This window comes from Scyliorhinus canicula, chromosome 1, assembly GCF_902713615.1.
Source record: "Scyliorhinus canicula chromosome 1, sScyCan1.1, whole genome shotgun sequence".
Classification (NCBI taxonomy): Eukaryota; Metazoa; Chordata; class Chondrichthyes; order Carcharhiniformes; family Scyliorhinidae; genus Scyliorhinus; species Scyliorhinus canicula.
The window spans coordinates 172,320,626-172,345,587 of NC_052146.1; the positions used below are offsets into that span (position 1 = coordinate 172,320,626).

Sequence of the window (24,962 nt, forward strand, 5' to 3'; positions counted from 1 at the left end):
TACAACTGTTAAATCAGCTTCCTGCTCGCAGTAATTAACACCCACAGCAGTGACAGTTTACTGCCTTTATTTCTGTAACTAGGTAGCTAAACTAGCTTGAACTTTATTTTACAGTTTTTAAAGCTGTACGTCAAATTGTAAACGTTCAATTACATTTAAGTTTGAGAAATACTTATCAAATAATTCTCACTTGCACCAGAAATAGGAATAGGGACACATCATTGGGTCCCTTAAACTTGTTCTGTTATTCAATAATAATAACAACTTTTATTAGTGTCACAAGTAGGCTTACATTATCACTGCAATGAAGTTACTGTGAAAAGCCCCGAGTCGCCACATTCCGGTACCTGTTTGGGTACACAGAGGGAGAATTCAGAATGTCCAATTCACTAGCAAGCACGTCTTTCAGGACTTGAGGGAGAAAAACGGAGCACCCGGAGGAAACCCACACAGACGCTGGGAGAACGTGCAGACTCCACTCAGACAGTGACCAAAGTGGGAATTGAACCTGGGACCCTGGCGCTGTGAAGCAAAAGTGGTAACCCACTGTGCTACCGTGCCGCCCTATCATGGCTATCTTCCAACTCAATTCCCTGAGACTTCATCGCTTTTGTTTAAAACTGTTAGGCCCTTTAGCCCTCATCCATCACACCCCCATGCCACGCTCTTGCCCCATTGCATCCTCAATTCCCCTCCATGCCACCACATACTCCCGATCAACCTCCAAAACCACTCACCCATTAGCCACTATGGCCAGACAAAAACAGATTAAACAACTCACAATCTAAAAGAGCTTTCATTGAAATACCCTTCGATGGAAGGTGGGGGGGGGGGGGGGTAATGATTCATGAAATCTATTCAAAGATCTTAAATCCACTTAAATGGTCCAGTGTTATAAAAAATGAACACATTTCTATTTCACTAAACACATCAGACAGATAAACCTTTAATAGCCTCTTAAAACTGTCAATTAAAATGTGAACTCCCCCCCTGCTCACATGTATTTTGGACCTTTGGAAACTGAGCCACACACGTATGCTTTGTTTTTAGAATAGCATTTGGGAAATGTCAACAATGAACGCTAATGAAACTGCAAGAGGTTAATATTTTTTCTAAGCTACAACAGATGGCCCACTAATCAAAGCAGTCCAGCAGCATTTCTTTTACTCTTGCAGTCGCAGCCTATTTGTTTCATCTTTAAAGGGCAGAGAGTTAAATAACTACAGGTCATGACACTTAAAACAGCCATTATCAGCCCTTCTAGAGCACTCAAGTCTACTCCATAAATTTGTGGTTTGCACATCCTGAGCTAAGGCCATTAGAACAGTGAAAATTGGCCTTTTTAAATTCAGCACCATTTTCAAACGTGCCATCTGAGTTCAAGCTTCCCATCTGTGTAATGCTCACCCTGCCCCCTTACCACCACCAGACTGCGTCGTCAGGTGCGAAGCGGTCAACGTCGAGCCAGTCTATATTCGTAACTTTAAGGAAGGCGCTCGCTGTTTCTCTGGGATCATCGTCCTTAAATCGGGTCCTGTGCCTTACCAGGTTCGTGTTCGTGGACAGATTATCCAGCAACACCTGGATGATATCTGCTCCCAGCAGTCTCTTCTTTGTCCAGTACTGCAGCAGACCTCTTAGAACATAGAACATAGAACAGTACAGCACAGAACAGGCCCTTCGGCCCTCAATGTTGTGCCGAGCCATGATCACCCTACTCAAACCCACGTATCCACCCTATACCCGTAACCCAATAACCCCCCCCTTAACCTTACTTTTTATAGGACACTACGGGCAATTTAGCATGGCCAATCCACCTAACCCGCACATCTTTGGACTGTGGGGGAAACCGGAGCACCCGGAGGAAACCCACGCACACAGGGGGAGGACGTGCAGACTCCACACAGACAATGACCCAGCTGGGAATCGAACCTGGGACCCTGGAGCTGTGAAGCATTTATGCTAACCACCATACTACCCTGCTGCCCCTTCAGATCCTCCACTTTCATTGAGATAATTTAGCTCAGTGGGCTAGACAGCAGGCTTGTGATGCAGAACAAGGCCAGCAGCGTGGGTTCAATTCCTGTACCAGCTGAGAATCCTGAACAGGTGCCAGAATGTGGTGAATAGGGACTTTTCACAGTAACTTCATTGCAGTGTCAATGTAAGCCTATGTGTAACAATAAACATTATTTTTAGGTGAGCACTTTGGTGATAGTGATCACAATTCGGTTATGTTTACTTTAGCAATGGGAAGGGATAGGTATATACTGCAAGGCAAGAATTATAGCTGGGGGAAAGGCAATTATGATGCTATTCGGCAAGATTTAGGATGTATAGGATGGGGAAGGAAACTGCAGGGGATGGGTACAATCGAAATGTGGAGCTTTTTCAAGGAACAGCTACTGCGTGTCCTTGATAAGTATGTACCTGTCAGGCAGGGAGGAAGTTGTCGAGCAAGGGAACCGTGGTTTACTAAGGAAGTTGAAGCACTTGTCAAGAGGAAGAAGGAGGCTTATGTTAGGATGAGACATGAAGGCTCAGTTAGGGCACTTGAGAGTTACAAGTTAGCCAGGAAGGACCTAAAGGGAGAGTTAAGAAGAGCGAGGAGAGGACACGAAAAATCGTTGGCGGATAGGATCAAGGAAAACCCTAAGGCTTTCTATAGGTATATCAGGAACAAAAGAATGACTAGAGTAAGATTAGGGCCAATCAAGGATAGTAATGGAAAGTTGTGTGTGGAATCAGAGGAGATAGGGGAAGAGTTAAATGGATATTTTTCGTCAGTGTTTACACTTGAGAAAGACAATGTTGTCGAGGAGAATACTCAGGTTCAGTCGACCAGGCTAGATGGAATTGAGGTTCACAAGGAGGAGGTGTTAGCAATTTTGGAAAGTGTAAAAATAGATAAGTCCCCTGGGCCAGATGGGATTTATCCTAGGATTCTCTGGGAAGCCAGGGAGGAGATTGCAGAGCCTTTGTCCTTGATCTTTATGTCGTCTTTGTCGACAGGAATAGTGCCGGAAGACTGGAGGATAGCAAATGTTGTCCCCTTGTTCAAGAAGGGGAGTAGAGACAACCCTGGTAATTATAGACCTGTGAGCCTTACTTCGGTTGTGGGTAAAATGTTGGAAAAGGTTATAAGAGATAGGGTTTATAATCATCTTGAAAAGAACAAGTTGATTAGCGATAGTCAACACGGTTTTGTGAAGGGGAGGTCACGCCTCACAAACCTTACAGTTTTTTGAGAAGGTGACCAAACAGGCGGATGAGGGTAAAGCGGTTGATGTGGTGTATATGGATTTCAGTAAGGCGTTTGATAAGGTTCCACACGGTAGGCTATTGCAGAAAATAAGGAAGTATGGGATTGAAGGTGATTTAGCGGTTTGGATCAGTAATTGGCTAGCTGAAAGAAGACAGAGGGTGGTGGTTGATGGCAAATGTTCATCCTGGAGTTCAGTTACTAGTGGTGTACCGCAAGGATCTGTTTTGGGGCCACTGCTGTTTGTCATTTTTATAAATGACCTGGAAGAGGGTGTAGAAGGATGGGTTAGTAAATTTGCAGATGACACGAAGGTCGGTGGAGTTGTGGATAGTGCTGAAGGATGTTATAGGATACAGAGGGACATAGATAAGCTGCAGAGCTGGGTGGCAGATGGAGTTTAATGCAGAAAAGTGTGAGGTGGTTCACTTTGGAAGGAGTAACAGGAATGCAGAGTACTGGGCTAATGGCAAGATTCTTGGTAGTGTAGATGAACAGAGAGATCTCGGCATCCAGGTGCATAAATCCCTGAAAGTTGCCACCCAGGTTAATAGGGCTGTTAAGAAGGCATATGGTGTGCTAGCCTTTATCAGTAGGGGGATTGAGTTTCGGAGCCACAAGGTCATGCTGCAGCTGTACATAACTCTGGTGCGGCCGCTCCTGGAGTACTGCGTGCAGTTCTGGTCACCACATTATAGGAAGGATGTGGAAGCTTTGAAGTAGAAATAGAACAGTACAGCACAGAACAGGCCCTTCGGCCCTCGATGTTGTGCCAAGCAATGATCACCCTACTCAAACCCATGTATTCACCCTATACCCGTAACCCAAACAACCCCCCCCCCCCCTTACCTTACTTTTTTTAGGACACTGCGGGCAATTTAGCATGGCCAATCCACCTAACCCGCACATCTTTGGACTGTGGGAGGAAACCGGAGCACCCGGAGGAAACCCACGCACACACGGGGAGGACGTGCAGACTCCGCACAGACAGTGACCCAGCCGGGAATCAAACCTGGGACCCTGGAGCTGTGAAGCATTTATGCTAACCACCATGCTACCGTGCTGCCCTTTTGGAAAGGGTTCAGAGGAGATTTACTAGGATGTTGCCTGGTATGGAGGGAAGGTCTTACGAGGAAAGGCTCAGGGACTTGAGGTTGTTTTCGTTAGAGAGGAGAAGGCTGAGAGGTGACTTAATAGAGACATATAAGATAGTCAGAGGGTTAGATAGGGTGGACAGTGAGAGTCTCTTTCCTCGGATGGTGATGACCAACACAAGGGGACATAGCTTTAAATTGAGGGGTAGTAGATATAGGACAGATGTCAGAGGCAGTTTCTTTACTCAGAGAGTAGTAGGGGTGTGGAACGCCCTGCCTGCAACAGTAGTAAACTCGCCAACGTTAAGGGCATTTAAGTGGTCGCTGGATAGACATAAGAATGAAAATGGAATAATGTAGGTCAGATAGGCTTCAGATGGTTTCACAGGTCGGCGCAACAACGAGGGCCGAAGGGCCCGTACTGCGCTGTAATGTTCTATGTTCTATTGCCGGTACACCCTGCTGCTGCGACACCTTTGTTTCCCCACAAAGCAGACATGTCTGGCGTCCGGTCTTCAGACTCCGACATAAAGATGAAAACATCTGGGATCTCCGACACCGGCGTTGTGGTTCCACAGTCCTCTACCAATGATCAACTCAGGCATTCCTACCGTCACCATTGTTCACCGGCAAGGTACACACCAACCAATCCTACTCCTCTGCTCAATGGCGACCTGCCAGAGCTGAAACATCTTCATCATCCGACTACTACAAGTACTGCTCTGGTTTCTTCTTCCTCTTCGTCAACGATCTTTGCAACTTCATTGCCTTCTCCTCATCATTGTCCTTTGAGGGCTCTTCGGCCTTGTTGTTTGGGGGGGGGGGAGCAAGTAATAACCTGCATGGACATACTGTGTGGGATGATTGTTTCCCCATGAACCTTGAGGATACCAGCTCCCCTGCTAGGGGTGGGGTAGCTTACCCATATTTGTACAAAAGGTCGGCCTGTCTGGAACTGACCGATGAGAGAGTGTGCCTGGTGAGGTTCTACCAGTACTCATGTATAAAATTGTTATAAAATAAATGTTTTTTTATTTTGGACTACTCAAGCCATTTTAAAGGCTTGTTGCTTGAATTCCTTCTTTCCAACGTGATAGGGTTGAAACTTGAGGAAAGGTTTAGCAGCTGTGATGATTTCTGCAGTCAACTAGTTGGTGTTTTGCCTTTTCCAGTGGATTCAGAAGGTCAAGACGGTTTGGGAGAGGGTGAATGTTTTTGACACTCGCCAGTTTAGCGATTATGACACTTTTGAAGACTGTCTAGATCTTTCAGCAGATCAGCATTTGATTATTTAATACATTCCTCTTTGACTCAAGGTAGCAGGGGGAAACCTGTCGCTCCAGAGGTCTCCCTGAGCATTCTGCACAGATGGTTTTTGCAGCCTGTCTTTATCTGACAAAGCTTAAACCAACATAGAAAGGGGTCATGTTGTCTGGTTCCATTTTGAAAAAAGGGATTTTAAACTCGATGTAAAAGGTTTGAAAACAGAAATATGCCTTTAAAATCTGTAACGTGACAATGAAGCAGAAGTGTGATGATTGTCGGAATTTCAGAGATATTAGGTGAAATTCACCTTCTTGCGAGGCTGCAAATGGGAACCACCGCCCTTCCGCAATGCTCTACTCCTCTCAGGCAGAGGTCTTGCGAGCGTGAATTTATTGACAAACGTAGGCTCTGTGCCATGACTGTAAAGGGGGAGTGGGAGGCCAGCAACACACTGAAAAACCATTGAAAACTCTTGTGCTTTTTGGGGATTGGCTGCCCGGGCCGGGGGCAGTAGCTGACTGGTGCCAGGTCTCTGGGCTCGGGACTGCTATTACTGCAGTCTTCTTTTAAACGCACCCCTTTGGTGCTACTTACAGGCTCCTGGGTGCTCACACTGTGCTGCCTGTGTCCTTCAAATGTTCAGAAGGCCTATGGTCATCTGGGAGCCCACCCAGGTTACCCCTCTCGAAACCCTCATACCCCAGCTGTATCATCAAGGTGATTGGGGGTGACCAAGCTCAATCAGGAGCCCACTAGGTGTTGCCACTCTTCAGAAGCGCTGCCCCATTGCAGAGGAGCTGGGAATCAACAGAGGGCACCAGCACCGCAGCTTTTGGAACCCTCCCTAATTCTCAAATCCTCGAAGGGCAGAGGACACACCAGTGACTCCCACCACTCCAGATCGTTGGCTGTCTCCTCCATGAGAGACTGGGAGCACTGACTGACTCTAACACCACCTCCCAAGCAGTGTCCAGGAGGGCAGGCTGGAGACTGTGGCCCACGCTGGGGAAGAGGGTGTCCTTCCGCTCCTCACTGGCATGAACCTGTGGGCTGCCTCAGAGCCCTGACATCGGGGGGGGGGGGGGGGGGGGGGGGGGGGGGGGGGGGGGGGGGGGGATCTACTCAGCCATTTTGGTGGCTGCAGTGGGTGTCTGGTAAAAGGAGTGCTTAAAAACAGCTCCAGCTGTCAGGCTCTTTTGGCGCCAACTCCGGCCCCAGAGGTTAGAATGTCCATTGGGCAGAAAAATGCTGCAAATTTGTGTGAGCAGACTCCTGGCACATCAGCATGTCCTCAATTGCTCCACAAATGGCACCTCCAATAGGAAGGCAAACCACACGCAATCCAGTCTAGGCGTCAATTTTAGTCTCCCAAATAAAGAATTTCACCCATTGTATAGTAGGCATTTTGTGCAATATGAGTTGAAAGCAAGGTTAGCATATGACTGCCGCAGTCGTGTTTTGAAAAGAAATCCTAGTTTGAAAGAAAACTAAATTTTGGAGTCAAAGGTGCAATTAAAGCACCATAAAAAGCTTGGGCTAATGGAAAGGTGTTTTTATTGATATTCCCTGTGGAATTAATTAGATGTCAGCTTGGTAAGATGATGTAATTGCTGAGAGGAGACAAGGTATCAGACGTTTTGCAGAAAATTAGTGTGTTAGTTGGAGATGTGAGCTGAAGTCCAGTATCTCAGTTCAGTTAATCTAGCCTGTAGCTAGATTAGCAGTTTCTTTCCCAGCTGTTCAGAAGAATAGTAAGAAGTCTTACAACACCAGGTTAAAGTCCAACAGTTTTGTTTCTAGCTAGCTTTCGGAGCACTGCTCCTTCCTCAGGTGAATGAAGGTATGTTCCAGAAACAGTTATAAAGACAAAGTCAAAGATGCAAGACGATACTTTGAATGCAGGTAATTAAGTCTTTACAGATCCAGAGAGAGAGGTAGTCACAAGTTAAAGAGGTGTAAATTGTCTGAAGCCAGGACAGTTGGTAGGATTTCACAAGCCCAGGCCAGGTGGTGGGGGGTGAATGTAATGTAACATGAATCCAAGCTCCCAGTTGAGGTCGTACTCATGTGTGCGGAACTTGGCTGTAAGTTTCTGCTCGGCAATTCTGCGGTGTCGCGCGTCCTGAAGGCTGCCTTGGAGAATGCTTACCGAAGATCAGAGGCGGAATTCCCTTGACTGCTGAAGTGTTCCCCAACAGGAAGTGAACATTCCTGGTTGGTAGTTGTCGTGCGATGTCCGTTCATCCATTGTCACAGCATCTGCATGGTCTCGCCAATGTACCACGCTTCGCGACATCCTTTCCTGCAGCGTATGAGATTAACCTGGGAATACCCCTCTCTCTGGTTTGTGTCAGAAGAGCTTAAATATTTCCAAATAAGAATGGAATCAAACACACCCTCATAGCACCAGACCACCAAGTGTTGAATGATGTTGCCAAAAGAAATGTATGGATTATGAATGATGTATGGTCGATGTAGAAATATCTACTCATGACAAGTTAGGCAGTCATTTTTATATTTGGCAGTTTTCTGGTCTCCTTCAGAATAACCCCAGTCTGCATCAGGTTGCTGTCTTCATGATTTAGAGTTTAAACATGTTCCTCAACAAGCTTTCGTTTGCTTCAGTCTGAAATCAATAGCACGCAAGAAAAAAGCAAGACAAAGTAAAGATGAGTCATGATACACCAGGCAAGAAACAGAGTTCAGTGCTAGTCAGAAGGTCAAGGTAAAAAGCCACTCAGGAATAAGGAGAAGTACGTGATTGGCATTGTTGTAAAGAAACTAAATGCATTCACATATCTAGTTAAGATTGGAGAGAGAATCAGACAATGTCATGTTGATCTTTTTATTGAAAGACGAAACCTGACAAAGGAGAGAATTAAAAACTTCCTTCAGCCCACAATCTCCCTGCAGTCCAAATTGAAAGTCTAATAGAAATGAAAAGTCAAAAAAGAAACTGAAAGTTTGTTAATATTACAGAATCCAAAAGGGAGAGAAAGGTGAGTCAGGGTCTTTGATGGAGACAAATCAATCAATGTCACAATCCCAGTCATGAAATTGAGTTAATATAGCAGAAAGGTGACAGGATCCCCAATTGCCATCGTACAGCCTGATTAAATGCCCCATCACCACCAAACACAACACAGGGAACACAAGATTCTGTCCTTTTTTCCAGGAGGAAGCACACCCCTTCGAGCCAATAGAACCTTAGAGCTTGTTAATGGTCAGGGAAAAAGATGTGACTGTGAGTCAGGCAGGTGTGGGGATCCATTAAGTAGGAATGGAGGAGTTTTGGCCCCTGACTTTGATGAACGCATATGTGAGTGATACTTACTACCTTTATGGATGAGAACAAGGACTGCAGCGTGGAAGTGCAAATTGAACAAAGCACCCTGATGCAGGAAGTTGTTCAAATAGAGTGAAATGCAATGTGGTTGGGATACAGCCCAGTATAGTCAGGAGGTTAGATACTGTCCTCCGCAGCCACAACCAGCAGTTCCAAAGGTTGTGTTATCTGCATGGTGCCATGGTGGAGACGTCTCCTCATGGCTAGAGAGGAACTTGGAATGAGAGACGTCAGACCCAGTTGTCCTTGTTCACACAGAAATCAACAACATAGGTACAACGATAAATGATGCTCTTCAGAAAGGGTTTCAGGAGGTAGGGTCTAAATTTAACCCTGAAACTCATAGGGCATAATCTCTGGATTGGTACATGAGCCACCATTGGTTGGGATAGGCTCAAGCTGATTAGATATTAAATGCATAGCTCAAAGAGTGGTAAGAAGAGGTTTCAATTCCTGGAATGCTGGCACCAGTACTGGCGAAGAAGGGAGCTGTCCCATTAGGATAAGCTCCAATTAAACTCGGGTAAGTGTTCTCCAAGGCGGCCTTCAGGACGCGCAACAATGCAGAATCACTGAGCAGAAACTGATAGCCAAGTTTAGCACACGTGAGTACGGCCTGAATCAGGACCCTGGATTCATGTCGCATTACATTCACCTCCTACCATCTGGCCTGGGCTTGCGAAATCCTACTAATTGTCCTGGCTTGAGACAATTCACACCTCATTAACCTGTGATTATCCCTCTCTCCAGTCACTCTGTCTGGACCTGTAAACATTTAATTATCTGCAAATACTCGCATTTAAAGTATCGTCTTGCATCATTGACTTTGTCATTATATGTGTCAATATATGTGTTTCTGGAACCAACCTCTTCATTCACCTGAGGAAAGAGTTGTGCTCCGAAAGCTCGTGATTCGAAACAAACCTGTTGGACTTTAACCTGGTGTTGTAAGACTTCTTACTGTGTGCAATTAAACTGGTCTGGGATCAGAGTCCTGATGAATTGTCTAATGGTAGCAGTGGATAGGGCTTTTAAACTGAGAGAGTCAGTAAAAAGGGCGGGGGGGGGGGGGGGGGGGCGGTTGACATGGGGGATGGTTCAGCTGAAGAGAGAATTAGAAAGTCAAAGAAAAGTTGAGTCAATAGAGTAGTGTACAATTCAGTAACGGCAAGCAGAATGTGACTAGAAGGGACAGAGATTTTGACAGTAATGGTGCATCAGCAAATAAGATCCATGCAAACATTATCAGTGAAAAGAACATTAAAGGCTCTTTGTCTGAAAACAAAGAGTTTGTGAGGAGATGAACTAGCGCCATAAATAGAGGTTAGGGTCTGATCCTGACTGCAGAGACATGGGCCGGAATCTTCCGGTCCACTTGAGGCAGGACCCACTATGGGTGATTCGACAGCCAGCCAAAAGGCCACTAACATTCGACAGGACTGGACGATCCTGGAAGCGAGCTGGGCTGGAAAATCCTGCCCACGACGGCAAAGTAACAAAGGTTGGGAAACAAATATTTTATTGCTCACATTTCACAAGGACAGATAGACAAAAAAGGAGGAAGAAAAGCCCAGATAAGAAAGAATGACATAACAACAGTAGAGAGAAAGGACCCTGGATCTGAAGATTGGTATAGGTGGAGAATAAGGGTCAGAAGATGCCAGTGGGAGCAGTTTATTGACCACTTGACACTAGTTAAACGGTTGAACAGCGCATTAAACAAAAAATAAATGGAAGTTGTAGCAAAGATAATTAATGTACTTGTAATTATTTTTACAAAATAAGGTAGATTTTGTACTCAGCTGTTTGAAGATTGTACTGTAATTTTATTAAACAATCTTTTTGCTGGTTGCTGGACTAATTAATTGGTCTATATTTTCCGTTGCTTTTAGAATATCTAATATCCTAATATCTACATTGGCATTTTACTTTGCTAACTCATGGCTGATAAAACTCGCCCATGCACGATTCCTCATGGCTAAGGTCCACAAATTGCTGACATCATGTGGAACATCAAGAACTTTGATCCTTCAATGTATGAGGACAGCAAGGTGTACACAGTGCAGTGGATCCTGGTAACTGAATCAACAGACTATTGCTCCTCAGGGAAGCAGTACAATGAATCAAAGACTGATGAGTGTTACAAGGCAAATAAAAAGGTTTTTGATCACAGGTAAATCAGTGATGAGGAGACAGAGTCTCCCCCAGAAGGGTCAGGCCAGCATCCACAGTAATTTGCCTTTATTTAAATCCAGCATTTGTTCTTAAATTGTAAGCATGTTGCATATTTGCCTGGAAATGGCTGAATCTAAAATGCATTCGTAAAACTGAATTTAAGTTACTTTTCTTCTTTTCTCAGTCTCTGCCATTCAGACCAGTCAAAAGATCAAGCGTTGTTTGTATAACAGTGCGGGAATCAGGTTGCCAAAGGTTATCGACACTTTCGTCAAGGCAGACAGCCTTGTACAAAACTGATGAGAGCAAAGACGTCACTGGAAGACGCAAGTAAAGCCAGCGTATGTGATCTCTAGATATTTTAATTCTCATTTACAAATTATCTTGAGAGCTAAAATGAAAGCATTTGATGCCTGTGACTTAGCATTTTCTCAATGCCTATTTCTCCTCTCTGGAACAAAAAGACTGTTCGCTTAAAAGGGGCCTGAAATTGAAACTGTCAGTGCACAATCATTCTGAACAAGAGGGTGGCAGAAAAGGACAATGAGAACCATACAATTCAAAAATTTACATTGGGTTCCCGACCCTCACGGCAGGTGGAAAAACCCACTCCATCCAGGTCAAGGATGCATCCGAGTCCGCAGCCGCCACACAAGGTTCCCGACCGGCAAGACATGGTTTGAACCATGCCACCGGGCACTCAGCCAGTTCTGCCTGGATAATCGCTGGGGGGCGGGGGGGACCTGTGTCAATGCCCCCCCCCCCCCCCCCCCCCGGCCACCCACCATGTAACCCGTGCGCGAACAATTCTCCGTGCACCGGATTCTGCAGAGAATCCAGCCAATTCTAACTCCTGATGCCTGTTGATCTCTTGAGGCCTGGTGTGCTTTTGAGGCCTTAATAGCTAATGAATACCTTTGATCACTCATGAACTAATGAACGCTTTCGAATGCAAATTATTGCTTTTGAACATTAGTGATCGTTCCTGACTATTCACGATCGCTTCCACAAATTTACTGATGCTGTGATGGTGTTTGTAAACTTCTGAACACTTTAACTCCTGAATCAATCAGGGTTGATAAGTAATCATGGTAATGGCAAATGATGACTGTGTCTGCCATAAAACTTTATTCAAAATTATGGGAGCAATTCTCAGGCCTCGTTACACTCTCACTCGAACACAATGAAGCCGATGAATAGTGGGAGAGGCCAAAAACGAGAACCGCGGCAGGCGATGCAAACGGCCCACTCCTCTAGGCGAAACCGAGATCCTGCCGTAGCCTGGTGTCAAACCAATTATCACCACTTAAGCCCTATTTGCATTCAATTACCTGGAGCGACCCCATATCCAATGGCTTCCCATGATTCAACGACCTCTCCAGCAAGTGGTCACACTGGCAGCAATTAGTACTCCTTTTAAAAAACGTGAACCTGGCGGAAGGGCTACTGTGGGGGGCCGAGGAGGTGAGTAGCTATCTTTCCTCACAAGCAGAAAGTACGGGGGCGCTAGGCTTGCCACCCCAGTGCTCTGTTGGGGGGGGGCACCCTCAGCAGGGGTGCGCCGCCATGGAAAAGGGGGGGGGGGGATGGGGAGAGGGGAAGAGGGGCTGGGGGAGCAACCATGCACATCACCACCATGCTAACCCCTGGATCACGTGTACCCATTCCGGGGACAACCCTAACCGCTGCCCATCAGTGAGAGGGAGAAGACTGGAGGGGGCCCACCAGACTTGCGCCCCTTCATCGTCGCGGAGCAGCAGGCACTGGACCTGGTCGGTGAGCCCAGTGACACATCAGTCGCCGTCGTGAAGGTCGACATCGTGGAACCAAATGAACCCCCACTTAGTTGCGGTGTCGCTATGGGATGCGTGCCACAACCCCACATCACCCTACTACCCCAACTCCCCACACCATCCTATCTCATCCACACCACCCCAACATCACCCCAACCCCAGCACCCCACCATTCCCACACCACCCCAACACCACCATCCCAACCCGCAATCCAACCATCTGTCATGTCTTCTGTCTTGCAGGATCATCAAGCAATGACGCGACCCTTCTTGTGTCCCCCTTCCCCAGCCACAACCCAGGACATGTCCAACAAGCAGGCAGCAACGGACAGCAATGCCAGCCTGCAAATGCCAGCCCTCGACACCCCGGTGAGCTAGTCCGGAGACAAACCGACCTGCCATCACAGCTATATCCACCACCCTCCACCATCCTATTGACACCTACCTCGGGCGTCCATGTTAGTGAAGAGGCTCCTGGGGCGCTCTGTGGTGGGCACCACACATGTGCAGCGTTACATCAGATGGAGGTAGGACCCCGAGGGAGCGGAAGGTCCGGGGTTGGGGGACGATCCCTGGGATTAGTTGTCGTCCATACGGGTCTCTGGTCTCTGGAAATGACGGTCTCATCGATGCTGGAGATGCAGACACAGAACCAAGGCCTACATGAGGTGGTGCCAACCATGCGTGCCACCGAGGCCAACTCTGCACCGGTGTCATCTGCAGTGGAGGCCTTGGGGGCAAAGGCAACGGCCATGGGTCAAGATGTCCAAGGCCTGGGGCACTCTGTGCGGGCAGTGGCTGAGACACAGGACAGGGCCGCCTTGTCACAGGCAGCTATGTATCAGTCAGGGTCACCTGGAGTAGTGGAGCTCCCGAGCCTGGCCCAGTCATAACGGGCCATGGCTGTAGGAGTCGACGGCATTACCCAGGCGCTGGCTGACCTGAGCCAGTCAGAGAGGGATATGGCACAGTCCCACAGGGAGGTGGCCTAGTCACTGTGCTCCATGGCCGCGAGCAGAGACCAAGTCGAGACTAGAGCAACCCTCCAGTAGTGGCAATGCCAGATGGCGGGAAAGCCCCCGGAGCTCATTCCGGCTGCACCCGCCTCCCACTAAGTAGCCCAGGGGCCATCATAGAATTTACAGTGCAGAAGGCCATTTGGCCCATCGAGTCTGCACCAGCCTAAGCCCACACCTCCCCCATATCCCCATAACCCAGTAACACCACCTAAACCTTTGGACACTAAGGGCAATTTTTTTAGCATGGTCAATCCACCTAATCTGCACATCTTTGGACTTTGGGAGGAAACCGGAGCACCCGGAGGAAACCCAGACAGACACGAGGAGAATGTGCAGACTCTTCACAGAGAGTGACCCAAGCCGGGAATCGAACCTGGGACCCTTGAGCTGTGAAGCAACTGTATTACCCACTGTGCTACCGTGCCACCCTTGTGCTGCAATGCCGCCCTCGGGCACCCTGGGGGAGGGGCAGGTGATGAGGCCCATGCCGATGACTCCCGTAGGGGAGATGCGGAAACACTGTCGAGCCTCAAACCGGCCCCCCACCTCCACCACCTCCTGCTCCGAGCACATCCGGTGGGCAGCAAACAGAACAGGGTGGCACCAAGCCATCTGGGATGCCCAGGACACAGCCAGGCCCATCCAGGCCCGGTCGCTCCAGAAGGCAGCCGCCACAGAGGACCAGGTCACAGAGCGGGAATTGTAGCAGGCCACCTACACCCATGATATACTGCCGAGGGACCTGTCTGGCGTTAGGGCCAGAAAGTTAGACATCGGTTAAATTGGCACAGGTGCAGCACACAGGATAGTGTTAGGGGCTGGGGATACCGATAAACACCTGTTCATAAATATTTCAACTTGCCTCAGTGCTCTGTGAGAAGGGCGTGAGGGATGTGCTGAGCTGGTTGCAGAGGGGCCGCTGGCAGGGAGTCGAGTGGGTGGGCAGGTACCCCAGGCCAGCCACTGCTCACCACCCCAGTGCCCACCCCCAACCCACCTCCCGGCCACACACACACACACACCCCCCCCCCCCCCCCCCCCCCCCGGTTCCCACCTCCACCACCCCAAGGGTTTGGTGGGAGTGTGTGATGAAATTGCCAGCTCGCATGCAGGGATCACGGAAAATTGGCCTCACATGCAGGGATCCTATTGTCTGGGCACAATTGGTTACCCCATCCTTGGGGAATATGAGCTCCCATAATGAGGGGCGTGGGCATCATTAGCAGTGCAGTTGTATAAATACAGGTGGCCAGGCTGGAGAGGGAACCAGTAAAGTTACTTTCTGTTTGACTCTACAAACACTTGCTGGATTCTTCGTGGCCCTCACAAAAATTATGATTGTACCTCAAGGACAGGACATTAATTGACTACTTTTCCTGTTCGAGTCATGTTGCGAGAGCGCATGCGTTATCCATAGCATCTCGGGCAGAGCACAAGTACTGTACGTAGCAGTTGAGCTCAGGAATAAACCATCTTTTTGGAAGTCCTTGTTATCTGTTATTGGAGGAACTCACAATATTCGACATGGTGTCAGGAGTTAATAGTATAGTTCAAGGACTTCGCTGCATTGATCCACTCATCTTTGATGAAAATATTGCAAATAGTTTTGAAAAGTTCCAGAAGAGGTTGCATATTTACAGCGGTGCTACATTCGCTGACATGTCAAAAACGATACAGGCTTTTACCCTATTAAACCCCGCGGATCCAGGAGCCGTCAAAAATTTTGAGTCATTGGTCTTCCGCACAGAGGGGTTGAAAGAACCCAAGAAAATCCTAAAACAATTTGCCTCCTGGTAAAAAATCTCAGCTTTGATACACATGCGTTCAATTCCATTAACTAGAAAGCAAATGAATCAATACAATTTTACACAGATATCCTAAAAATATTGGCAAAAAAATTTACATCTGCAAGCAACTGCAGCGATAAAAAAAATCTTAGAAATTGAAAGGAGGAAGATAGAGAACCTAGTGGCATGGTGCAACAACAACAATATTTCCCTCGACGTCAGAAAAACTAAAGAGCTGGTCATTGACTTCAGGAAGCGAAGTATCGTACACACCCCTGTCTGCATCAATGGTGCAAAGGTGGAGATGGTTGACAGCTTCAAATTCTTAGGTGTGCACATTACCAACAATCTGTTCTGGTCCATCCACGTCGATGCTCGACCAAGAAAGCACCGGCGCCTATACTTTCTCAAGAAACTAAGGAAATTCAGCATGTCCACATTGATTCTTACCAACTTTTACAGATGAACCATAGAAAGCATTCTATCTGGCTGCATCACAGCCTGGTATGGCAACTGCTCGGCCCAAGACCGCAAGAAACTTCAGAGAGTCGTGAACACAGCCCAGTCCATCACACGAACCCACCTCCCATCCATTGACTCTATCTACACCTTGGGAAAGCGAGCAGCATCGTCAAAGACCCCTCCCACCCCAGGTTATTCTCCCATCTTCTTCCATCAGCCAGGAGGTACAAAAGTCTGAAAACAAGCAATAACAGATTCGAAACATCTTCTACCCCTCTGTTACCAGATTCCTGAATGACCCTCTTATAGATTGAACTGATCTATCCACGCATCTTCTCTACTGTGTAGGACTACACTCCGTATGCGCACCCGATGCCTGTGCCTATGTATTTACATTGTGTATTTATGTGTCCTATGCTTTTTTCATGTGTGGAACGATCGGTCTGGACTGTACACAGTGCAATACTTTCCACTGTACCTCGATACACATAACAATAAATCAAATCCAAATCTAAGGGCATTCACAGCAGCCGACATCTTGGAGCTGAATGGTGAACAACATTTTGTCTCAGTTGATTGGTCTTCCGTGTGGTTTGAACACAACTACCTGTCAAACATGTGGGGCGAAATTCTCCGACCCCCACGACGGGTCGGAGAATAGCGGGAGGGCCTTCTCGACATTTTTCCCGCCCTCCCGCTATTCTCCCCCCCCCCCCCCCTCCCCCGCCCAACTCCCGACACGAATCGCTGCCGCCGTTTTTTTACGGCCGGCAGCGATTCACAGCTGATAGATGGGCCGAGTTCCCAGCCCTTTACGCTGTTTTTACGAACGGCAAACAGACCTGGTCTGGCCGTTCGTAAAAACGGCGGGAACAACTCGCTTTTTATAACCATGGCACCGATTGGCATGGCAGTACCACGGCCGTGCCAAGGGTGCCATGGGCCCGCGATCGGTGGGCACCGATCGCGGGCAGCGGGCCCGATGCCCGCGCACTATTTGTCCTTCCGCCGCCCCGCAGTATCCATTCGCGGGGCGGCTGAGGGGTATCCCGGCCCGCGCATGCGCGGGTTTCGCGCAAATACGCGATGACGTCATCCGCGCATGCGCGGGTTGGAGTCTTCCAATCCGCGCATGCGCGGCTGACGTCATATGACGCGTCAGCCGGCGCTAACTCCGGCAAGCGGGCTTAACGAAATTCGTTAAGCCCGTGATGCCGGAGCTTGCGGCGTCGGGCTGCTAGCCCCGACCGGGGACCAGAATCGGTTCCCGGTCGGGAAGGGGCGCGCTGGCGTCAAACCCGCCCGGGTTTGACGCCAGCCTTACGATTTCTCCCGTTTTGGGAGAATCGCGCCCGTGGAGTACCACAATCATCAAACTTTTTTTGAAAAACATTTTACTGAAGGCATTTAAATATATACATAATCACAAAAATATGAAAGCCAAGCGCGAATCATCATCAAACTTAAGAGACACCGCCACGCATAGCATCCGACAGAGACTCATGACAGACAACACTTGCCAAATCATCTCTGCTGAATTTCGCAACTTTGTATGCACTTGGGACTTTTGAGCATATCATGAGCAGCCCCCCCCCCCCCCCCCCCCCCCCTATATCAACAGTCAAACAGTTTGGTGGAATGAGCGATTCGCTCAGCCAAGGATCTTCCAGAGAAATGTCCACAGGATCTCAGACTACTGTGCTGCCCTCCTTAGCCTGCAAAATCTATCGTAACAGAGCCTGTTCTCGTCAGGACAACGATGTTTCTTTCCCCAGAGGTAACAGGACCATGATTCCGACTGCCAAGGCTCTGCGGCAAGCCCAAACTTGAAATAAACATGAATGAGGGTCTCCTTAAATGCAGATTTAAAGACAAGCAAAACACACTATAGACTCTGCCCTCTAACGCCCAGCCAAATGGTCAGGTTCAGATTGCATGTCGCCACTGTCGCATTCTGTGTATGGCCGTGGTAATGATGTACACGAACACCTAGATCTTGAACTAGAAAGATAATTTATTCACAAACACGTGGAAAGATAACAAACTATAATACAGGCGATGGCTACAAAATGAATTGTGAATTCTCCTGGAGCTACTCTGAAGTGCGACTATCCTCTTGAACGACTTACTACCAGCTGGCGACTGTCTCAAGTCAAATGGTAGATCTCAATAATGTTGTCACCAGCTGGTTGGAGGTCATATCGCTAACTCTATACCTTGATAGGCAACCATATACAAAACTATCCACAGGGTATATCACCACATTCCCCTTCCTCTGAAACTGTTAACATTCACATACAAATGTAACTTGTGTCTAAAAAAACAAGATCTGTATCATATTGTTAAACAGGTCACATGTACAAATGCAACTGTGCTTTACACAACATGATATGCCTGATAATTTTTAATGTGTCCCTTGTGCATAGTTTTTATACATCATCCCGTGGTCTTCTGAACTTTAACTTGATACTCAATGTCGCTTTAATTTTCGCAAGACTCGTTTTCTGACTCGTCTTCTCTCCAGCACCAACTTTTTAGCCTTTTGACGCGATACATCTTGAAGATCGGTGGTTCTTCTTGTTTATTTTAGCGATACCAACTTTTTAAATGTGATGCTTCCTACTCTTCTCCGTGTGCTTCCTACTCTTCTCCGTGTGCTTTCGTGCATTTCGGCATTATTGCCAATGCCTACCTCCTCACTGTCGCAGGTGCTACCCAATTGACCAATTGTGTCCTCAACTCTTCTTTTCTTCTCCTTCCTTCTCATTTAAGTGATCTGCTGATTGTGTCTCCTTTTCTTTTTGCCTTTAGTGGCATCCTTCGTGCTTCTGGACTCTGCCGTGGGACTAGTTGCTTCTGGTGCTTCTGTCACAGTAATTGCTTTTGGATCATCTGCTGTGCAGGCGGACTCCGACTCTTCTGCCACCTTAGCTGATTTCGGAGCCTTACCTGGATCAAGGAGTTTTGGTTGATCCATGGTGCTTGCGTTCGCATGCTATGGGGCATGCCCATCACCTGGTGAAACACCCAGTATTGGCATACTTTTGGATGATTGCGCAGTTGCAGTCAAGTCTACAACTTCAGGAATGATCTGCAAACCCTCATACTTTATCTTTAGCTGGATCAATGTCTCCAGCATTAGGCGGTACTTCTTCATTTTGTGTTTGAGCCACAATTAGTGCTCATCCTCACTTGATATGACGATATATGATTCATCTTTTGCTGGAGAGTCGATTAGTGGCCCGTCCTCATCCGATATGACAATATATACTTCGTCTTTCGTCGTAGAACTGCACGCAGAGTGGAGTTGCCTCGAGTATTGGGGAGTTCGCTGCAGGAACCATTTTGTGGGCATGAGATGATTCATCGTACGTTTCCGCAGTCAGTTTCTCCAAAATGGGGATTATTTCTTCAGTTACCAGTCTGTTCGCAGTTGAGTGGCTCTCATCGTTTGTATCTGCCACTGCAATCTCACTTTCAGCCTCTGCACACGCCATCATAGAGTTTTCATACTTGTCGTTATCCTGCACAGACTGGGTGCTACTTGTGATCACCTTGTCACTACTGCCAAATAAACGGAATAGACTTTCATAGTCTTCCTCTTCTGGTTCATCATCTGATTCTTCACCTTCCTCATCGTTATTGTTGTCACCGTAATTATCATCCTTGTAATCATCATGATCGTAATGATCATCATCGCAATCAGCATCTTCTCCTGTAAAGTATAACACTGCTCCTGGAATTTGGTACAGTTTTTGTAACTGTTCTACCAGTGGCCAACCCTTATATTTCTGCTTTGTTTTAATAGATTTCACGGTGTCACCCTGTGCAGCCCGTGATTTGAAAGAAAAAGTCTGACCCATCAGGCTGCGACTCCATCTGGTATGTTTTTGTCAGTACCTCGTTTGTGAAATACTCATTTGGCTCAAACTTAAATGCCAGAGTAAACCTCATTAGCTTTCCAGGATCTGAAAACGTTACGTTCACATCCTGCAGATGTTTTAGGATAGGCTCATCATGCTCCTGTATCATGCCCCTGAGCAAATCCCCATTTTTGAAGACTGTCAACCAGAATTCTGGAATTCCCTTTGGCTCTTCCATTTTTTCACCTGGTCTACTTTCCTCCAGTTCCAACTTTCACTTGTATCTCATTGGATAGCTGCGCCATTATATCTCATTGCCAGTCGTAATGATCTTCCGTCGCAGCGCTGTCTGGAATGTACAGCCGCTGAACTAGGTTCAGGGTCTCACATGCATCGCACCTATTATGGACTTGCGTTCCATGTCCACAATGGAAAATGGCTTCTGTTGTGTACCCATGCTCCGAGTTCACCTGCTCCCAGCGTTGCAATCTCAGTCCGATTGTAGTCTTTCCGTAGTCTGGTTTGATGACTTTCCGGTTAACTCGCAGCCCATTCAAATTGGACAAACCGAGGAGGTTGGCCCTTGCTCCATTGTCGAGCTTGCATATGATCAATGTGGCATTCAGCATCACTGGAATTGTCCATCTGTCTTCGATGGTTTCAGCATCATCATCACGGTTGCCGCAATTGGTCAGTAAGACTTCTTCACTCTGCATATTCGTATTCGGACTCCTAGTGTCCTTAGTCAAAATCAGATCAATGAAAAGTAGGTTTTCCAGTGGACACCTCATCGATCGCGTTGACTGACCCTGTTTGGTCCACTGCTGGATGTGAAAAACATTGCTTGACAAAATTAGTTGTTCGACCACACTTGGAACACACCTGCCATGGCCCATGTCAATTGCCACATCGCTGGCATAAAATGGCGGACCCGGTCAGACACTTAAAATGGCCGCCCACGCTGAGACCACGTTTTTTTATTCAACTGCATCAGTGCTGATGGTGCTGGCATCTTCTTCCAGATTGGCGCCAAAATGTTTCAGGTTGAGCTATTATACAGCTAGCTCACTTGCAGGGCAGATCTTGATAGTGTTTTCTAATTTCAGGTCTTCTTCCCTTAATAACCTCTCACGTATTGATATCCCAAAGACGATCTGGTCGCTGGTAATCGACGACTTTAAAGTATTGAAATGGCACGACTGCGCCTTCAACCGCAAGTCAGTTACAAAGCTATCAAAAGATTTGCCTGCTTTTTGGGTATGCGGACGAAATATGTAACGTTCAAATGTTTTGTTTTGTTCGGAGAGCAATGCTGATCAAAGTACTTTATTACGTCATCAAAGCTCTTGTTTTCCTCTTCACTGTTGAATGCATAGGTGCTTCATATTTATATTGCTTGAGGACCTACCACTGTGAGCAGCAATGCAATACGCCTCTTGGCAGGCTGTGCTAAGGGCTGCAACACAAGAGTCTAAATTGCTGCTTGAAAACACGCCAATTTTCATTTACGTTACCCAAGACTGTTGGGGTGTTTTCAAACCTTTCATTTCTAAATTCACAGGGCGAGATTCTCCGCACTCCCGACGGTGCGGAGAATAGCGTGGCTCCTAAAATTTTACGGCCACGCTGTTCCGACGCCCTCCCGCTATTCTCCCCCCCCCCCCCCCACGCCCAACTCCCAACACGAATCGCTGCCGCCGTTTTTTTTACGGCCGGCAGCGATTCACAGCTGATAGATGGGCCGAGTTCCCAGCCCTTTACGGCTGTTTTTACGAACGGCAAACACACCTGGTCTGGCCGTTCGTAAAAACGGCCGTAAACACTCGCATTTTATAACCATGGCACCGATTGGCACGGCAGTACCACGGCCGTGCCAAGGGCCCGCGATCGGTGGGCACCGATGCCCGCGCACTATTTGTCCTTCCGCCGCCCCGCAGTATCCATTCGGAGGGCGGCTGAGGGGCATCCCGGCCCGCGCATGCGCGGGTTTCGCGCAAATACGCGATGACGTAATCCGCGCATGCGCGGGTTGGAGTCTTCCAATCCGCGCATGCGCGGCTGACGTCATATGACGCGTCAGCCGGCGCTAACTCGGGCAAGCGGGCTTAACGAAATTCGTTAAGCCCGTGATGCCGGAGCTTACGGCGTCGGGCTGCTAGCCCCGACCGGGGACCAGAATCGGTTCCCGGTCGGGAAGGGGGGGCTGGCGTCAAACCAGCCCGGATTTGACGCCAGCCTTACGATTTCTCCCCATATGGGAGAATCTCGCCCCCAGTCTTTTCGTACGTTGACTTCCAGGTGGCCATAGTTCACCAGGTCAGCGGATTAATTTTATCTTTTCTTTCTTCAGCCTATTTTGCCCAGTCGTCTCGTTGTTATCTTTAAGTGTTCTGTACTCCTAGTACCATGATGCATTCTGTTTTATGACTGTGATAATGATGTACACAGAACATCTAGTTCTTTAACTAGAAAGATGATTTATTAACAAACGAATGAAAAGATAACCAACGAAATATCATACAGACAATGGCTACTAAATGAATTCAGTGACTTCTCCGGGAGCTACTTTAAGTGCGACTATCCTCTTGTAGCACTTACTACCAACTGGCGGGTGTCTCAAGTCACATGATAGATCTCTATCACCACCAGCTGGTTGGAGGTTGATTTGCTAACTCTATTTATACATTAATAGGCAACCATATACAAGACCTTGCACAGGTATATCACCACAACCACCTTCGGGTGTAATCACATACTCGGGGCGCCTGAGCAGACCGAACACAATATTCCAGGACTTTATTACCACATTGCCTTTAACTCACTTTTGAACTTCAACTTTCTTTCCAACAAAATAAATAGGGGTGGGAAGCAGTGGACAGGATGTGCTATGCACCAGTTGCTACAGCCTAATCCGTGCCTCAATACATATATGTAAAAAAGGTAGTTGCCATAGTCCCATAGGCTGCTTTCCCCTTTCAGGGGGAGAGCTGACTGGTGGTGATTTAATCTGAGGTTCACCACAAGTCAGGCGAGGGGCCTTCATGAATAACCTCGGCCAGTACAGGAATTGAAGCCATGCTCTAGCCTTGCTCTGCATCATGTACCAACTGTCTAGGCAAGTGAGCTAAACCAGCCCTAAACATATTTGTAAATAGTCATGCGTTGTCAGTTTGTTTTATTGCATGTCACATAATGGTCTGTACATGGTTTCCTATGACGCACACTGTTAGATCTCATGCTACCAAGTGTCCCAGGTAAACGGGGAAGATGTAGACTGAGCTGTCACATGAGAACATGATGACGTGGATATGTACATTGTCACGTGGGAATTATTCCGGGGATCTCAGACAGAGCACAAGTACACAAAAAACAAAAAATTCTGGACAATTCAGTAAGTTTTGACAAAGAGTCATCCAGACTCAAAACGTTAGCTCCATTCTCTCTCCACAGATGCTGTCAGACTGTCAAAATTGTTTGGCATTGTCTGATTTTGTTTCAAATTCTGGCATCCGCAATAATTTGCTTTTATCATACTGTCTAGCTGTTGAGTTTAGGAATAAACTACTCTTGTTGGAAGTCCTTAATATCAGTGATTTAAGGGACCCACAGCATTCTACAAAGAGCATAAAGTTTTTTCTGTGTATATTTCATATTTTGTACCCTTTTCTGTGGATCTATTCAAAATGACTCCCAGAATCAGGAAAAGCAACACGATGGTTATGATGGTATAAACCCTTGACAATACAATCATTCAGGTTTACCTTTTTGTTAATCAGTTAGACCAGAAATAAATCGTACCTTCAATGAACAAGCCGCCATATTTTCTTTCCAGAACCTTAAGATTCTTATCTTTGATCATTATTGCATCTTCAAAAATATCTGCATTAGGCCTTCATTCCTGTAATTATTTCTGACCAAGTGCCTGTAGAAATGATACTGGCTTAAGTATTCTTTTGGGAATTTTATGTAAAGTTGGTATGGATAGACATTAATTGTCAACCTCTCAATATTTTAGTAAAAAAGAATTGGGTCCATGGCAACTCAATCCCTAAAATAAAATAAAAAAATAAAATAATCGCTTATTGTCACGAGTAGGCTTCAATGAAGTTACTGTGAAAAGCCCCTAGTCGCCACATTCCGGCGCCTGTCCGGGGAGGCTGGTACGGGAACATGGTTAGAGTAACAAAAGGAAAAAGATGACTAATAGTTGGGCTCTTTTCCTCAATGGATAAAGGACTCAAACTACAAATATTCACAATATTCTCAAACAAAGACATTCTGTAAAAGAAATTCTTGGCAAAACTCCACTGTTGAGTCAGACATATCTCTGTATTCATTTATGATAAATATCCTGTTAATTAAAAGTGTAACTAACAGTCTTGCAACCTCAAATGAGATGGAATTAGATGATATTCTATTAATTGTTTTCGATGGACAGTTAAGGCTTAGGTCAGCTATCTGAAAGTAGCTTACTTAAATCACAAAAGTACATATTCATCTGATATCTTTCTGTTAATTTAATGGAAGCAATGACATATTGAAAGAGTGCTCACAACTCCCATACCAGACAGGAAAACTGAACACCAACAATGCTAGCATCTGACAGCACACTCTCAGGAACTTGTTCTAATTTATGCATGTAATATGTTACTAACCCACCTCAAAAACACCAATCAAATTTTCACCACTTTAATAGTATGCCAAAACGTTAAGCGTTAAAATTGTTAATCTCTGTATATCTCTGGATGTTCATTATAACAAGTCCCTTAAAATAAATGCCTCCACAATATTTACAATAACAAACAAAAATCAACACACAGCCGATGGTTCAGCAGAAGTTTTGGTGTTGATTATATGTAGATATTTATAAGAGGAACAAAACATTGTGCAAAATGT

The 24,962-nt window shown here is 46.7% G+C and overlaps 1 protein-coding gene across 4 annotated transcripts in view; it reads right to left on the bottom strand.

Moving 5' to 3' along the window:
- The window catches only part of mei4 (meiosis-specific, MEI4 homolog (S. cerevisiae)), a 338,515-nt gene that overhangs the window by 279,223 nt on the left and 34,330 nt on the right, over nt 1–24,962 (bottom strand). The window lies entirely within an intron of this gene.